This window comes from Callithrix jacchus, chromosome 17 (genome assembly GCF_049354715.1).
Source record: "Callithrix jacchus isolate 240 chromosome 17, calJac240_pri, whole genome shotgun sequence".
NCBI classification, from domain to species: domain Eukaryota; kingdom Metazoa; phylum Chordata; class Mammalia; order Primates; family Cebidae; genus Callithrix; species Callithrix jacchus.
The window spans coordinates 70,844,762-70,863,496 of record NC_133518.1 but is presented as its reverse complement, the minus strand read 5'-3'; positions in this window follow the sequence as shown (position 1 = coordinate 70,863,496).

Sequence of the window (18,735 nt, the reverse complement as noted above, 5' to 3'; positions counted from 1 at the left end):
TCAATGAAGCTTATGCTAAGAAGTGAAGTTTATCTTTTTAAATTACATTTTTCTATGAACTTTTAAAAGTCCTTCTGTACATGAAATTTGCTAAGAGAGTAGATCTAAAGTGTTCTCACCACACAGAGACACAGATGGACACACAGACAGACACACACACACACACACACACACACACACACACACATAGGCCAGCCACATGGCTCATGCCTATAATCCCAGCACTCTGGAAGGCAGAGGTAGGAGAATCACTTGAACCCAGGAGTTAGAGACCAGCCTGGGCACGATAGCGAGACCCTTCTCTACAAAAGCTTTAAAAATTAGCTAGGCGTTGTCGTGCACGCCTGTGGTCTCAGCTACTCAGGAGGCTGATATAAGAGGATTACTTGAGCATTCGAGGCTGCAGTGAGCTATGATCATGCCACTGCACTTTGCACTCTAGCTTGGGTGACCGAGAAAGACTTTCCTTCCCTCCCCTCCCTCCCTCCCTCCCTCCCTCCCTCCCTCCCTCCCTTCTTCTTCTCCTTCCTTCCTTCCTTCCTTCCTTCCTTCCTTCCTTCCTTCCTTCCTTCCTTCCTCCCTCCCTCCCTCCCTCCCTCCCTCCTTCTCTCTCTCTCTCTCTCTCTCTCTCTCTCTTTCTTTCTTTCTTTCTTTCTTTCTTTCTTTCTTTCTTTCCTTTCTAGATGGAGCTTCCCTCTGTTGCCCAGGCTGGAGTGCGGTGGCGTGATCTTGGCTCACTGCAACTTCTGCCTCCCAGGTTCAAGCGATTCTCCAGCCTTCACTTCCTGGGCTTGAGCAATCCTCCTACTTCAGCCTCCCGAGTAGCTGGGACCACAGGCATGTGCCACAATGCTAGTTAATTTTTTGATTTTTTTTTTTTTTGTAGAGATGGGGCTCACTGTGTTGCCCAGGCTGGTCCCAAACTCCTGGGCTCAAGTGATCCTCTTACCTCAGCCTCCCAAAGTGCTGGGATTACAGGTGTAAGCCTCTACCCTTGGCTACTATTTGTCTTTTTTTAAAAAAAGTTTTTATTGCTAGGCTGGTAGATCATGCCTGTAATCACAGGACTTTGGCAGGCTGAGGTGGGCAGATCACAAGGTCAGGAGTTCAAGACCAGCCTGGCCAACATAGTGAAACCCTGTCTCTACTAAAAACACAAAAGATTAGCCAGGCATGGTGGTGGGCACCTGTAATCCCAGCTACTTGGGAGGCTGAGGCAAGAGGATCACTTGAACCTGGTAGATGGAGGTTGCAGTAAGCCGAGATCATACCACTGCGCTCCAGCCTGGAGACAGAGCAAGACTCCATCTCAAAACAAACAAACATGTATTGTTTCTTATTTATTTATTTATTTATTTAGAAACAGGATCTCACTCTGTTGCCCAGGCTGGAGTGCACTGGAAATACAATAGATCAGAAGGGAAGCAGTAAGTTCGTGTTAGAAAGTTTGGTACTACCGTCTAGTCAGGGCTAATATATACTAGGTGTTCACATGTATGGTCATCCTGGTGGTTTACAGTTGGATTCAATACTGACTAAGAAGTGTCTGTGCCATATCAGTTGTTAACTATTTTGCAAGTCACTTCAAATCAGAGTTGCATTCACTGATTTGCCTATTTATCAACTAGCTAGCAATGTATCACGCTGGAAGTTGATTCAATAGAGAATGAAAATAAACAGAGAACAATAAGGCTACGAACATTAATCAAAAGTCGTGTGTGTGTGTGTGTGTATGCATTTGAATATATATATGTATATATATACACACACATACACATTTGGTTCGTTGTTATGATGAATGAGAGGTAGAAGGAACATAAAATATTGTTTTGAGAGTACATATTTGAAGGATGTGACCTGGACCTGGTCAGGAGGTCAGGGAAAGCCTGAGGAAGCTGAGATCTGAAGGATGCGTAGAAGTCAGCAAGGTGCTGGCCGGGCGCGGTGACTCACGCCTCTAGTCCAGCACTTTGGGAGGCCAAGGTGGGTGGATCACCTGAGGTCAGGAGTTTGAAACCAGGCTGGTTAACATGGTGAAATCTCATCTCTACTAAAAATACAAAAATTAGTTGGGCATAGTGGCAGGCGCCTGTAATTCCAGCTACTTGGGAGGCTGACGTGGGAGAATCGCTTGAACCTGGGAGTTGGACGTTGCAGTGAGCTGAGATTGTGCCACTGCACTCCAGCCTGGATGACAGAGGGAGACTGTCTCAAAAAAAAAAAAAAAAAAAAGGAAGTTAACAAGGTGAAGGGAAAAGCAGGTGCAAAGGCCCCGTGGGGAGAGGAATTTTGGTGAGTGTGAGGGATGAACACATCTTCATTGTGGCTTGAGCAGAGAGATCAAGGGACAAGGAGACCCATGAGGCAGGGAGAAGCCAGACTGCCTGGCTATATAAGCCACATTAAAGGGCCTTATTTGTTTTCTGTCCACAAGGATAACTGTCCTTTATAACCTCATAGTCAAAATGTTTTGAAAACCATTATTTTTCATATATATTCTTCCCCCACTTTTTGGGGGGACAGTCACTCTGGTGTACAGTGGTGAGATGTCAGCTCATGACAATCTCCGCCTCCTGGGTTCAAGTGATTGTCTTGCCTCATCCTCCTGAGTAGCTGGAACTACAGTCAAGCACCACCATGCCCAGCTAATTTTTGTATTTTTAGTATAGATGGGGTTTCACCATATTGGCTAGGCCGGTATCGAACTTCTGACTTCAAGTAATCTGCCTGCCTTGGACTCCCAAAGTGCTGGGATTACAGGCATGAGCCATCACGCCCAGCCAGAACCCTCTATTGACATGTGTCTGCACAGTTATCATGCAAAGGAAGACAAGTTACATGTAAAAAGATGATAGTTGTAATATTATTTGAAATAGCAAAAAATTGGAAAATTTCTCACATGATCATTGTGGAAATAACTAACTCTATACCATGGAATGCTAACTACCATGAAGGAAAAGGTAGAGAAAACAATTTAAAAGGTGAAAATATGTATGAAAAACAATGGTTTTCAAAACATTGACTATCAGGTTATATAAAGGACAGTGATCCTTGTGGACATGAATTTTACCTATATATTGAATGAATACCTTTGTGCCTTTGCTTGTACATGCCTAACTTGAAAACATATATTTGCCATTGACCACTAGGTGGTACCATATCACAAGTTATCCTACAGCCAGGGTAGGCATTTAAAACAGGTCTGAGAGTATCTGACAATGTCTCCCTCAAAACGTCAGGTTTAAACCTTGTGGGTCCAGTTCCAGTACGAAAGTAAAGAACTGAGCTGAGGCTGGGCGCGGTGGCTCAAGCCTGTAATCCCAACACTTTGGGAGGCCGAGGCGGGTGGATCACGAGGTCAACAGATCGAGACCATCCTGGTCAACATGGTGAAACCCCGTCTCTACTAAAAATACAAAAAATCAGATGGTCATGGTGGCGCATGCCTGTAATCCCAGCTACTCGGGAGGCTGAGGCAGGAGAATTGCCTGAATCCAGGAGGCAGAGGTTGCGGTGAGCCGAGATCTCGCCATTGCACTCCAGCCTGGGTAACAAGAGCAAAACTCCGTCTCAAAAAAAAAAAAAAAAAAAGAACTGAGCTGAATCACATACATAAATAACCACACAGTGAGACTGACTGGGGTCTGTGTTCCTCCACTCAACCTGTATTTATTGTGTCTGTGATGGATTAGTCACTGTCTTTCCATAGAAATGTGTCTTCTCTCCCTTATTTCCATCTGGACTACCAGATATCCCTATGCATGCCGTCTTAGTTTCTCCTCCTCAGTTCAGCTGGTTCAGTCTGAGAATTTTACCAACTGTGGGTCCGCCTTCCATCTTTGCCCTTTTTTTTCTTTTTCTCCCACCGAGACAGAGTCTTGCTCTGTCACCCAGGCTGGAGTGCAATGGCACAATCTTAGCTCACTGCAGCCTCTGTATCCTGGGTTCAAGCAATTCTACCTCAGCCTCCTGAGTAGCTGGGATTACAGGCGCGCACCACCATGCCCAGCTAATTTTTGCATATTTAGAAGAGATGGGGTTTCACCATGTTGGTCAGTCCGGACTCATGATCTACCTGCCTTGGCCTCCGAAAGTGCTGGGATTACAGACATGAGCCACTGCGCCTGGCCACCTTTGCCCTTTCATTTATCAATAAAACTGAAGGAAGAACAGTAGGTCCATAACAATCCTTTTCCTTAGGGTGGTACAAGGAGGCCAAGGCCTCACTATTTATAGTAAATAATGCAATGGAAATAAACCTAGGTATCTCATCCCGCAGGTAACTTTGTTTTGGATCTTTGCTCCTGTTTAACTTCCTTTGGTGACTAGCCATATTTTGTTAACCTTGCAAGCAATTTGACCTCGCTTAATTGCAGGAAGTGCTGGGAAATCCCACTCAGCTGTCCCTACATCTTGTCCCAGAGCACTTGTAGACTGGTAAGGCTTGTTATCTCACTTCCTTTCACGGTAATTTCATGTCTCTCCTGATTTATTTCATTTTATTATGTTTTTGAGCCAGGGTCTCACTCTGTCGCTTAGGCTGGAGTCCAATGGCATGCTCACAGCTCACTGCAACCTCGACTTGCCAGGCTCAAGTGATCCTTCCATTTCAGCCTCCCTCTAGCTAGGATTGTAAGAACGTACCTCCATATCCAGCTAATTTTTGGTTGTTTTTTAGAGATAGGGTTTCACCATGTTGCCTGGGCTGGTCTCAAACTCCTGAACTCAAGCAATCTGCCTGCCTTGGCTTCCCGAAGTGCTGGGATTACAGGCATGAGCCACCACACCTGGCCATATTTCATTTTAAATTGATAGATAATAGTTGTATATATTTATGGAGTAAAATGTGATGTCACGATACATGAATACATTGTAGAATGATTAAATCAGGCTAATTAACATATCTATCAACTCACATACTTATTTCTTTGTGATAAGAACACTGAAGGCCAGGCTCGGTGGCTCACACCTGTAATCCCAGAACTTTGGGAGGCCAAGGCAGGCAGATCACCTGAGGTCGGGAGTTCGAGACCAGCCTGACCAACATGGAGAAACTCCGTCTCTACTAAAAATACAAAATGAACCAGGCATGGTGGTGCATGCCTTTAGTCGCAGCTACCTGGGAGGCTGAGGCAGGAGAATCACTTGAGCCTGGGAGGCGGAGGTTGCGGTGAGCTGAAATTGCTCCATTCCACTCCAGTCTGGGCAACAAGAAAGAAACTCATCTCAAAAAACAAAACAAAGAAAAACAAACACTGCAAATCTCACTGAGCAGTTTTGAAAGATATAATCCACTATTATTAAGTATAGTCACCATGCTGTGGGGTAGCGCACTAGAACTTACTTTTCTCACCAAATGAAACTTTGTGCCCTTTGATGAACAGTTCTTTCTCCCTCCATTCCCTCTCCGCAGCCCCAGGAAAATCACCATTCTACTCTGTACTTCTATTAGTTACACATGCAAGTGAGAACATGGGGTATTTGTCTTTCCGTTCCTGGCTTATTGCACTTAGCACAATGTCCCCCAGGTTCATCCAAGTTGCTACAAATGACAATTTTCTTTTCTTTCTTGGGGGACCGAATAGTATTTCATTGTGTATATTTCTCACCATTTTATGTTTTTATTTTTATATTTATTTAATTATTATTATTATTTTTGATATGGAGTTTCACTCTTGTTACCCAGGCTGAAGTGCAATGACGCGATCTTGGCTCACTGCAACCTCCGCCTCCTGGGTTCAAGCAATTCTCCTGCCTTAGCCTCCTGAGTAGCTGGGACTATACAGGTGTGTGCCACTGTGCCCAGCTAATTTTTGTATTTTTAGTAGAGACGGCGTTTCACCATGTTGGCCAGGATGGTCTCGATCTCTTGACCTCGTGATCCACCCACCTCGGTATCCCAAAGTGCTGGGATTATAGGTGTGAGCCACCGTGCCTGGCTGGCTGTATTATTATTTTTTTGAGATAGAGTTTTGCTTTTTTTGCCCAGGCTGGAGTGTAATGGCAAGATCTTGGCTCACTGCAACCTCTGCCTCCCATGTACCAGGGATTCTTCTGTCTCAGCCTCTCAAGTAGTTAGGATTACAGGCATGCGCCACCATGCTTGGCTAATTTTTTATTGATTTAGTGGAGACAGGATTTCACCATGTTAGTCAGACTGGTCATGAACTCCTGACCTCAGGTAATCCACCTGCCTCGGCCTCCCAAGGTGCAGGGATTATAGTTGTGTGCCACCATGCCGGCCTATTTTTTTAATTTTTATTTTATTGTACTTTAAGTTATGAGATACAAGCACAGAGCGTGCAGGTTTGTTACATAGGTATACATGTGCGGTGGTGGTTTGCTCTACCTATCAACCTGTCATCTAGGTTTTAAGCCCCCCGTGCATTAGATATTTGTCCTAATCCTCTTCCTCCCCTACCCCCCATCCCCTGGCAGGCTCTGGTGTGTGATGTTCTCCTCCCTGTGTTCATGTGTTCTCATTGTTCAACTCCCACTTACGAAAGAGACCATGCAGTGTTTGGTTTTCTGTTCCTGTGTTAGTTTGCTGAGAATGATGGCTTCTAGCTTCATCCATGTCCCTGCAAAGGACACGAACTCATTCTTTTTTATGGCTGCAAAACTATAAGAAGATATCAGCCCACACCTGTGAGAATGGCTATTATCAGAAAGACAATAGAGGGCAGGGTGCAGTAGCTCAGGCCTGTAATCCCAGCACTTTGGCAGGCTGAGATGGGAGAACCGCTTGAGCCCAGGAGTTCAGGACCTAGGCAACAGAGTGACACTTCATCTCTACAAAAATTTAAAAATTAGCTAGGTGCAATGGCATGTGCCTGTGGTCTCAGTTACTCAGAAAGCTGAGGCAGGAGGATCCTTTGAGCTCAGGAGGTTATGGTTGCAGTGAGATATGATTGTGACACTGCACTCCAGCCTGAGTGAAAGAAGGAGATGCACTCCAGCCTGAGTGAAAGGAGAGCCCACCTAAAAATAAAAAAAAATAACAAGTGGTGGAGCAAAAGGGAACCCTTGTATATTGTTGGTGAGAATGTAAATTAGTACAGCCACATTGGAAATCGGTATGGAGCTTCCTCAAAATATTAAAAGTGGGATTATCATATGATTCCACAATCTCGCTACTGAGTATATATCCAAAGGAATTGGCCGAGCATGGTGGCTCACACCTGCAACCTCAGCACTTTGGGAAGCCGAGGCAGCAGATCACTTGAGGTTAAGAGTTTGAAGACCAGCCTGGGTAACATGGTGCAAACCTGTCTCTACTAAAAATACAAAAATTAGCCAGGCATGTGGTAGGTGCCTGTAATCCCAGCCACTTGGGAGGCTGAGGCAGGAGAATCGCTTGAATCTAGGAGGCAGAGGTTGCAGTGAGCCGAGATCACGCCACTCCACTCCAGCCTGGGCAACAGAGTGAGACTCCGTCTCAAAAAAGTAAGAATAAAAATAAAGCAAATGAATTGAAATCTGTACATTGCTGGGTGCAGTGGCTCAAACCAGTAATCCTAGCACTTGGGAGACCAAGGTGGGTGGATTGCTCAAGCCCAGGAGTTTGAGACCAGCCTGGGCAACATAGCGAAACCCTGTCTCTACAGAAAGAAAAAAAAAAAGAAAAGAAAATTAGCCAGGTGTGGCGATGTGTACTTGTAATCCCAGCTACTCGGGAGGCTAAGAAGGGAGAATCACTTGAGTCTGGGAGGTGGAGGTCGCATTGAGCCATGATTATATCATTGTATCCCAGCCTGGGTGACAGAATGAGACTCTGTCTCAAAAAATAAACATACACAGAAACAAATGAATAAATAAAAGTAAAAGAAAATCTGTACATTGAAGAGATATCTTCCATGGGCATTGCAGCATTATTCACATTTGCCAAGATATGGAAATAACATCTACTGTTCTTGACTGAAAACACCTATCAGCCTGAAGTATCTGTCAAGGTCTCTGTACCTTACACCTGTCTTCTATGGAGGGTTTAGCCCCTGGCAAAGTATTATACAGTACAGAGGATTTTTTAAAATAGTGGTTGGGGAGAAAGGGATGAACAGTCTTGTTAGCTTTAGTGAGAGAGAGCAGAACCCTGGTAACTAATGTGGGAGTTACTACTGCTGGTTTGTATTCTGTTTAACGCTTTTGAGAGAAAACAGAAGGTGAGAAACCAACAAGGTGCACAAAAATACTTAGTATTAATCTACTTTTGGTTTGTGAGATTAACAACAAATTTTGGCAGGGCATGGTGGCTCACGCTTGTAATCCCAGTACTTTGGGAAGCCGAGGCAGGTGGATCAGTTGAGGTCAGGAGTTCAGGACCAGTCTGGCCAACATGATGAAACTCTGTCTCTACTAAAAATATAAAAATTACCCAGGTATGGTGATGTGTGCCTGTAATCCCAGCTACTCGGGAGGCTGAGGCAGAAAAATCGCTTGAACCAGGGAGGCAGAGGTTGCAGTGAGCAGAGATCGCACCACTGCACTCCAGCCTGGAGGACAAAAGCGAGACTCCATCTTCAAACAAAATGAAACAAAACAAATCTTGTCCTCTGATCATAAACTTCAGATTTTTCTGTAGATAGTAATTTGTATACACACTGCAGAAGCTGTATAAGCCTCTGACTTGATTCAGAATTTGGCAAATAAAAGGTTGTGGTTGAAGTCAGCTATGTGGAGAAATCACTAAACAAGACTCACCCTGGCTCCAGGTCAGAAGGAGGCTGGCTAATGGATAACATGAGAAAATGAAAAGCAATAGGCCGATAGAGTCACAGCCCGTGGAGAAATAAATTTTAATAGGTGGTAATACAAGTGAATTCAATCTCTCCCTGAGGAATAAGCCAATTTTACATTGGCTTGTAAATTCATTTCAGCATTACTGACTGCTTATATATCTTGTTCTCTGATCATAAACCTTAGATTTATCCGTGGATAGTAATTTGTATACACACTGCAGAGATTCAGTGTCTTTTTGCAGTGTGATTTTCCAGCTGAGGTGAGGCGGGAGGATTGCTTGAGGCCAGGAGTTGAAGGTCAGCCAGGGCAATATAGCTAGACCCCATTTCTACAAAAAATTTAAAAATTAGCCTGGCATGGTGGTACATTCCTGTAGCTCTAGCACTTGGAGGGCTGAGGTGAGAGGATCGCTTGAGCCCAGGGAGTTGAAGCTGCAGTGAAGCAGGGAGCTGTGATGGTGCCTCACTGTACTCCAGCCTGGGCAACAGAGTGAAATCTCGTCTCAAAAAAGCAAACACAAAAACCAACCAACCAACCAAACAAACAAAAAAAAAAAAACAGAAAAACTGTCCAACTTAGGATGAAAGGGAAACATTTATTGATCAGTTCCTGCCCCTGTAAATCAGAAGTTGCTCCATGCAGGTGCTGAATTAGTTTACAGAGGGTCGGGGCAGGAGATGAAAAGCTTGGTGAGATATTGGCTGAAACCTGTGAGTGGTCACTCCAGCAGTGGCTTAAGCAAAAAGAATCCAAGACAGTAGTGTGTGAGTGTGTGAGCAAGTGCTTCCCAACAAGCTTCCAAGGATGGGGAGGAAGCCCTGATCTGCAGCATCTGCCAATCTCCTTCACTGTGGTTGATTTCAAACAGCCAATGTGATGTCACTGGATAGAAGGGGTAAGAGATGTGCACAATGAACTCCCGTAAGCTGGTGGAAGCCAGCTCCCGCTCACCTCTGGAAGAGGATTGGAAGAGGTGTCCCAAACTTGTCTGATATCCTGTATTTACACAGCAGACACACTGTATTCTATCAGACACACTGTCATTCAGGATTCTTAGGGTTGCAATGCAAATTGGAATTTATTGACTCACTTGGTTAAAAGGTGCAGGGGTGGAGCTGACCAGACTCAGTTGCTCAAATGATGTTGAGAATTCCTCTTTATTGTTTCCCTGTGCCTTTTTGGGCTTTCTTCTTAGGTAATCTCTTCTCTCATAGTGGCGACATGAACACCCACAACTTCAAGTTACCATGCTAGCAGCAAGGCATCTTCAGTAGAGAGCTGCTCTTTCTCATTAGTTCTAGGACTCAAAGCAGAGAGCCTAGAGTTTTTCTAGATTTGACCATATATTGTTACATACATATATATACACATGTGCATGTTTGAGCTCTTCTATCTGCATAGATTTAGTGTTGTGCATTCTATACACTTTTTTTCCCCATGGGTCTTTTTTGTGTATATCTGACAGGCACAGTGGTTCATGCCTGTAATCCTAGCACTTTGGGAGGCCGAGGCCGGTGGATCACCTGAGGTCAGGAGTTTGAGACCACCCTGGTCAATGTAGCAAAACCCTATCTACTAAAAATACAAAAATTAGCCAGGCCTGGCGACGGGCGCCTATAATCCCAGCTGCTGGGGAGGCTGAGGCAGAAGGATCGCTTGAACTCAGGGGGCAGAGGTTGCAGTGAGCTGAGATCGGGCCACTTCACTCCAGCCTGGGTGAAAGGGCAAAACTCCATCTCAAAATAAAAACAAAAACAAAAAACAATTTATCTTAGGCATCATTTCATGGCCCTCATAAAAATCTCCCTTATTCCTTTTTATAGCTGCATGGCACTCTATTCTGTTTTTATGTTGTAGACACTGCATGGTTTCCACAATCTTTTGTGCTGCAATGAGTAGCTATGTGTCTACACCTTTTCATATTTTTGTCAGGGCATTCTAAGATAGAGTCCTAGAGATAAGATTCCTGGGTTAAAAAATGAGTTCATATGTAACTGTGCTAGAAACAGACAGATTCCTCCACACGGGCTTTACCAGTTTGCATTTCCCCAGGAACGTTTGAGGGTCTGTTTCTGCACAAACTTGCCAAGAGAGCACGTTGTTAAACTTTTAGATTTTGTCAGTGTGGGAGATGAGAAATTGTCAGAATCAGTTTAATTTCTCTTATGAACAAGGTTGAGCATCTTTTCATATGGTTAAAGGACATCGCATTTTCTTTTTTCTCGTGAAGTGTCTTTTACAATCTCTAGTCCATTTTTCTATGAGGTCGTTGGTTTTTTTATTCTCTTTGCATTTCCTAGATCTCCCCACTGGAAAGGTCTAGAAACAGTGATCAAACCAAGAGAAATGAGCACCCCAAGCATATACAGACATATCTGTAAGCTCAGGTGTGAGTTTTTTGGCAAAGCTGGTCATAGAGAGTCTACATGAGACCATGAATGTGGATTGATGCAGCGGAGTAGGTGTCAAAGGAGTAGGTGCTGAACAAGTCGGAGCCCTGTGCCTACATGACTGACTTATGCCTTCTAGCCATGCTTCATTTCAGTATCATATATACCGCCACCATCTGATGATGGATTGCTGCACATGCCTCACCTCATGGGCTGGCAGGTGTATCAGTCCATTCTCACACTGCTAGAAAGACATACCTGAGGCCAGGTATGGTGGCTTGTGTTGTAATCCCAGCCCTTCGGGAGGCTGAGGCAGGTGGATCACTTGAGGTCAGGAGTTCAAGAACAGTCTGGCCATCATGGCAAAACCCCATCTCTACTAAAAATACAAAAATTAGCCAGGCTTGGTGGCAGGTGCCTGTAGTCCCAGCTACTTGGGAGGCTGAGGCAGGAGAATTGCTTGAACCTGGGAAGTGGAGGTTGCAGTGAGCCAAGACTGCACTACAGCATTCCAACCTGGGTGATAGAGAGATGAAAGAAAAGAAAAGAAAAGAAGGGAAAGGGAAAGGAGAAAAAGAAAAGACAGCTGGGCATGATGGCTCATGCCTGTAATCCCAGCCCTTTGGGAGGCTGAGATGGGTGGATCATCTGAGCTCAGGAGTTCAAGACCAGCTTGGCCAACATGGTGAAACCCCAACTCAACTAAAAATACAAAAAAATAGTGGGACGTCATGGTGGGTGCCTGTAATCCCAGCTACTTCAGGAGGCTGAGGCAGGAGAATGGCTTGAACCTGGGAGGTGGAGGTTGCAGTTAGGCCAAAAGCACATGAAAAGATATTTAACACTATTAGTTGTTAGAGAAATGCAGATCAAAATCACAATGAGATACTGCTTCATACTCACTAGAATGGCTATAACAAAAAAGATGGACAATAACGAGTGTTGTCAAAGATGTGGAGAAATTGCAACCCTCACATATTTCCCGGTCAAAATGTGAAACAGTACAACCACTTTTGCCAGCAGCTTGGAAGTTCATAAAAAACTTAAACATATGTTCGAGGCTGGGCGTGGTGGCTCACACCTCTAATCCAAGCGCTTTGGGATGTTGAAGCAGGCGGATCACTTGAGGCCAGGAGTTTGAGACTAGCCTGGCCAACACGGTGAAACCATCTCTACTGAAAACGCAAAAAATTAGCCAGGCATGGTGGTGCATGCCTGTAATCCCAGCTACTTTGGAGGCTGAGGCCTGAGAATCACTTGAACCTGGAAGGTGGAGGCTGCAGTGAGCCAAGATCGCACGCACCACTGCACTCCAGCCTGAGCGACAGAGTGAGACTGTCTCAAACAAACGAACAAAAAAGTCCCCCAAATACTTATACATAAATATTCATAGCAACATTATTCATACTAGCCAAAGGTGAAAACAACTCTAATGTTCATCAACTAATGACAGATACACAAAATGCGGTAGATCCATACACTGTAATGGTATTCAGCCATAAAAAGGAATGAAGTACTGATACACACGGCAAATGCATTAGCCTTTAAAACATGATAAGTGAAAGAAGCCAGTCTGCAAAAGCCTCATATTGTGATTCTGTTTATAAGAAACACCCAAAATAGGCAAATCCACAGAGAGAAAGATCAGTGATGGCCAGGGGCTCTGGGGAGGACTGCTAATAGGAATGGGCGTTTTTGGGGGGTGATGAAAATGTGCTGGAATTCGCTAGTGGTGATGACTGCACAATTCTGTAAATATACCGAAACCCCTTAAATTGTGCTTTCTTCTTATTTAATCTGAAAACAATTCTTCAGTTTTTGTTTGTGGTTTATGACACGGACATCGCCAAAGAACACAGGCTGGTTATTTTGTACAATATTCCTCGATTTGAACTTACCTGAAATTTCTTCATGATTAGATTCGGGTTATGCATTTTTGAGCAGAAATGATGTGCCGTTCTCAGTGTATCATTTCTAGAGACCATGATGTCGGTTTTCCTGATGTCAGTTTGTCCCAATATTGATGATATTAACTTGGATCATTTGGTGAAGTTTGTCCAGGTCTCGCCACCGTCAAGCTACTATTTTTCTTTTTATAATTAAATGTAATTTGTGGGAAGATACTTTGATGCTGTGAAAATAACTTATTCTTCATCAAACTTTCACTCATTCCTGATCTTCTAAATCCTCTATGGTTTAAAATGACTTGTTTCTACTCAGACTAGAGACTTTTTAAATGTATTTGTGTTTTGCTCCAATTAACTCTGCTAATTTTTTTTTTTTTTTTTTTTTTTGAGACGGAGTTTCGCTCTTGTTATCCAGGCTGGAGTGCAATGGCGCAATCTCGGCTCACCGCAACCTCCGCCTCCTGGGTTCAGGCAATTCTCCTGCCTCAGCCTCCCGAGTAGCTGGGATTACAGGCACGTGCCACCACGCCCAGCTAATTTTTTGTATTTTTAGTAGAGACGGGGTTTCACCATGTTGACCAGGATGGTCCCGATCTGCTGACCTCGTGATCCACCGGCCTCGGCCTCCCAAAGTGCTGGGATTACAGGCTTGAGCCACCGCGCCCGGCCAACGCTGCTAATTTTACAAAAGAATTTTTTTCAAGAAAATTCCTGATACTCTGAATATCCTAATCAAAAAGGAAGCATTCAGACTAAGAAAAAGTTTGCTACAAATAATTAAAAAACAGTAGGGACCAGGTGCAGTGGTTCATGCCTGTAATCTCAGCACTTTGGGAGGCTAACACAGGCAGATCACCTGAGGTTGGGAGTTCAAGACCAGCCTGGTCAACATGGCAAAACCCTGTCTCTACTAAAAGTACAAAAATTAACCTGACTTGGTGGCAGGCACCTGTGATCCCAGCTACTCAGGAGTCTGAGGCGGGAGAATTGCTTGAACCCGGGAGGCAGAGGTTGCAGTGAGCCAAGATTCTGCCACTGCACCCCAGCCTGGGAGACAGAGCAAGACTCTGCCTCAGAACAATCAGGCTCAAGCCTGTAATCCCAGCACTTTGGGAGGCCGAGGCAGGTGGATCACGAGGTCAATAGATCGGGACCATCCCCGTCAACATGGTGAAACCCCGTCTCTACTAAAAATACAAAAAATTAGCTGGGCACGGTGGCGCGTGCCTGTAATCCCAGCTACTCAGGAGGCTGGGGCAGGAGAATTGCCTGAACCCAGGAGGCGGAGGTTGCGGTGAGCCAAGATTGCGCCATTGCACTCCAGCCTGGGTTAACAAGAGCGAAACTCTGTCTCAAAAACAAACAAACAAACAATCAAACCAGTAGGGTGCCTTCTCTTTTCTGTTCTCTTTTGTTTTCAAATGTAAACTCTATGTCTAGACATAGAAATGAACACACCATTGTTCAGTATAATTACATCCATTGTTTATGGCACTGAATCAGTCTGGTGGGGGAGGATTGGCTAATGAGGAGGTTCACAGAATTTCCTCCTTCCCACTCAAACAGACTAGAACAAATGCAGGTTTGGAAATGTAAAATAATGTTTTCAATGCCTTTATTAAGCTTATTATTTGATTTCTTTTTGTTGTAGTCGGGGTGATGGTGTGTGATTTATAGAAAAGCTGGTGGTTCAGGGGACATTCTGGAAATAAAACGCTACAGAAGGAAGTGATTGGGCTCCTTTGAGTTTTTCTTTTCTTTTTTCTTTTTTTTTTAAATTTGAAGCCCCAGATGTTGCATTTTTTCTTTTTCATATATATATATATTTTTAGATTGGGCTCCTTTGATCGGTATTTTAGCAGCACTGCTTCCTGGCTATGTGTGACCTTAACTTAAGCATTGTAAGCCTCAGTTTCCTCATCTGAAACATGGTGGGGGGGTAATAGTAGTACTCAACTCATTGTTTAGCAGATTAAATGAGATACATGAAGCAACTGCTGTGGAATAGGCACCTAGGAAGTACTCTGTAATGTTTGTTAATCGAGCAGTCTTTTTTTTTTTTTTTTTGGAGACAGGATCTCACTCTGTCCTGCAGGCTGGAGTGCAGTGGTGTGATTTCAGCTCACTGTAACCTCTGCCCCTGTGCTCAAGTGCTCCTCCCACCTCTGCCTCCTGAGAGTTAGAACAACAGGTGTGCACCACCCTGCCTGACTATTTTTTTTTTTGTATTTTTAGTAGAGACGGTGTCTCACTATGATGCCCAGGCTGGTCTTGACCTCCTGAGCTCAAGCGATCTGCCCACCTCAGCCTCCCCAATTGCTGGGATTATAGGCATGAGCCACTGGGCCCGGCCTACATTGAGCAGTTTTAACTGGGCTGGGGCTATTGTAGTGACAATGTTTTTAGAAGGAAGATTAAGACATTGCAAGGCTGAGTGCACAAGCTTAAAATCTTACCACTGCCCATTAATTCTATCAATGTGGCCTCATCCCTTTCTGGCCATGAAGGAATTTGTAGGTCCAGATGTTACCAATTAAAAAGGCCTGCGGACATGACCACCCTCCTGAGCTGCCTTAGAGAGCTGGGTCCTGGAAGGGACAGGAGCAGAGGCAAGAACACTAGCTCTAGAAGAATGGTGAAGGGAGTGGCCAGAGCATCCAAGCCTGCATTTAAATCTCACCGTCAGGAACAAGTGGTGTGAGCTTTCATTATTTGTATTACCATGATACTTTAGTATCCTCATTTGTAAAAAGAGTCATATTAATTACTCTTTACTAACAAAAGAAAAGCAAACAAGTTTTCTTTTTTCTTTTTGAGACAGAGTCTTGCTCTGCCACCCAGGCTGGAGTGTAATGGCTCGACCTCGGCTCACTGCAACCTCTGCCTCCTGGGTTCAAGATCCTGCCTCAGCCTCCCAAGTAGCTGGGATTACAGGCATCCACCATCAGGCCTGGCTAATTTTGGTATTTTTAGTAGAGATGGGGTTTCACCATGTTGGCCAGGCTGGTCTCGAACTCCTGACCTCAAGTGATCTGCTCACCTCAGCCTCCCCAAGTGCTGAGATTACAGGTGTGAGCCACTGCGCCTGGTGCAAACAGAAGTTTAATAGCAGCATATCTCCTGTACATATCAGCAATACCCAGAGAAAGGAGTAAATCTCTAGAGTAGATCTCAAAAAGCTGTCTTAGAGTTCAGGCTTAAATACCATGTTTCCTGAGACAAAGGAAGAAGAATATGGGGAAAGCCTGGTTAGGAAGAGATGACCAAGAAAAGCATCTTAATAAGGGCAAGGTTTGTTATGACTTTTCTTTTCTTTTTAAGACAGGGTCTCACTCTATTGCCCACGATGGAGTGCAATGGCTCTATCAGCTCACTGTAGCCTTGACCTCCTGGGCTCAGGTGATCCTCCCACCTCAGCCTTTCAAGTATCTGGGACTATAGGCGTGCACCACTATGCCTGGCTGATTTTTGTATTTTTTGTGAAATGGGGTTTTGCCATGTTGCCCAGGCACGTCTTGAACTCCTAGGCTCAAGCCATTAGCCCACCTCGGCCTCCCAAAGTGCTGGGATTACAGGCATGAGCCACCTCACCCTGCCTGTTATGATATTTTAAGTCAATTATTTCTCCATTGATGAGAGTCTCTACTGATTTAGTTATCCTTTTCTTTCTGGTGCAGAAAGAAAGACACCCTTAAAAATGGAGATTTCCTTTATAAATGTCAATTTGTCTTACGAAAGCCTAACTTGGCTGGGCGCGGTGGCTCAGGCCTGTAATCTCAGCACTTTGGGAGGCTGAGGCGGCTGGATCACCTGAGGTTAGGAGTTCAAGACCAGTCTGGCCAATATGGTGAAACCCTGTCTCTACTAAAAATACAAAAAAATTAGCCGGGTGTGGTGGCAGGTACCTGTAGTCACAGCTAGTAGGGAGGCTGAGGCAGAAGAATCGCGTGAACCTGGGAGGCAGGAGTTGCAGTGAGCCGAGATCTCGCCACAGCACTCAAGCCTGGGCAACAGATTGAGACTCCATCTCAAAAAAAAAAAAAAAAAAAGACATAATAGGGAAAACTCAAATTTAGGGATTTTTAGGCACCATTTAGGTGATTAAATTGAGATGAAGGAAACAGTGGAGGTCAGTAGAATTCCTTTTCTCTGTAGAAAATAGCTTCATTATTTTGGGGGAAATGATGCATGTTCAGTGCAAAAGATTCCAACATTACAGGTAAGTCCAAAGAAGAGGGTAAAGATTCCCCCAGATTTCACTTTTCACTTCTAATTTCCATTAACATTTTGATATGTACATTTCTATGTCCCCTCCTGACATATTTATAGCCATGCTTAATCTGGCACTGTCCCAGCCAGGGAATATGTATGAGTGTGGGGTTTTAGAGTTCCCACATAATCTTCATCAGCTTTCCTCCAACCAATTACTTGATGTAGCCAACCGGGAGATTTTTCAATTATATTAAGGTGCTATGCAATTACAAGGTCAAGTCTTCTTGTTTGCCCCAACTCCCTGCCAATCAGATTGTTATGCACACATCCAGCCCACCTTATAGAAATTCTGAAGCTGCTCCATTGCATGTTTTTCTAAGAGTGTCCATCCAAGTTATTTTGTAATTTGATTTTCCCACCAATAATATTTTGGGAATATTTGTCTCTAGTATATAAACAGAGACTTTTAAAAATTCCCACACATTTCCCTTTTAAGAACATCTTCAGCATCCTCAAGACAAGCCAGTTGGTCTCTTACATAGACTTTGCTCCATCTAACTGATGACTGGGAAATTGGAACAGCTGCTTGGAACCCATTGTGCACATTCTAGTCTGCGTTTGATTGTTCACAATAGACATTGATGAGAACAATTAGTTTCTCAATGATTGTATTAGTCAGGATTTGCTGCAATAATGTTGGGTAACACACAACTTCCAAATGTCAGTGATTCATAAGAACTGGTCTGTGCACTGCCTGGGGGTTGGCCAGGCTCACTTGTCTTAGGTTTGGGTCTTTTCTATGTGTTTCTCATTCTAGGACCCAGGCTGAGTGGGCAATGGCTACTTGGGGCATTCTCACCTTAAAGCAAAAGGCAGAAATGCAGGAGGCCATGCAAATTTCACGAACTCTATATAAAGTCTCTGGTCAGATATAGGATATGATACGTCCACCCACGCCCAACATCGATTAGGTGAAGAAGCATATTTTATATATAGTAAACCACAGTAAGCTTGGGGAAGGAAGAAGGAATTGTGAAACAAAAATACTGTCTACCGCAGGGACTAATCGGGATGGACAATCAAAGAAAATTTAGCCTGAGCCCTACTGTTGAGCCTGATAACGCTCTTTAGAACGGCAACACCTTCACCTAGTGTCCCTTGATGTAAGCTCCTCTGTCATCATATTCATTCTGCCTTTATATTTGATAAACTTTTTGCTCTTTAGGGTCATGAATAGCACCTGGGGCTGTAAAAATGAAGAAGGTTAAACTGCCATATCAACTTTTGAATGTTGAGAGAACTATTTTCACTTTTCCCCTTCCTTGCCAAAGTTACACGGATCAGCAAAGATTTCTGAAATTTCTCTGTGAATAAAAACAGAGAGTATTGTTGCCAAGCAACAAATAAATAGAATTATTTTTATGCTTTCTGGAAAGTGTAGCATCTTGGTGCATTGTTTCCTGGGAGAGCCCCAATCATTGTTTTTG